The sequence below is a fragment of the Morone saxatilis genome, unplaced genomic scaffold (genome assembly GCF_004916995.1).
Source record: "Morone saxatilis isolate NCDOM2014 unplaced genomic scaffold, NCSU_SB_2.0 Contig24, whole genome shotgun sequence".
Classification (NCBI taxonomy): Eukaryota; Metazoa; Chordata; class Actinopteri; family Moronidae; genus Morone; species Morone saxatilis.
The window spans coordinates 14,523,807-14,524,072 of record NW_023339807.1 but is presented as its reverse complement, the minus strand read 5'-3'; the positions used below and the strand labels follow the sequence as shown (position 1 = coordinate 14,524,072).

General features: G+C 55.3%; 1 protein-coding gene across 1 annotated transcript in view; it reads right to left on the bottom strand.

Moving 5' to 3' along the window:
• invs (inversin) overlaps window positions 1-266 on the bottom strand; it is a gene marked incomplete in the record, with an annotated part of 20,800 nt that overhangs the window by 2,213 nt on the left and 18,321 nt on the right.

Below are 266 nucleotides of genomic sequence, written 5' to 3'. Positions count from 1 at the left end.
GTGTTGGAGCAAGGGGTTTTGGGTGGGTGGGTGGGTGGGGGTTGTATCTGTCTGTGAGCAGAGACGGCCTGCGTGCGTGCTTGTATGTTTTGGCGCAGCAAGGTTTCTGCCTGTTCTCCCATCATCACCTGGTGATGTGTGATGAAGGTCAGGCCTGTCTGTGGGGTGAAACCCTACCAGAGGTTCCACACAGCCAACCAGGCTGATACTGTCCTGGTATGTGGACTGAAGCATCACCCAGACATTTACATGGGTTCCTGTTCCCG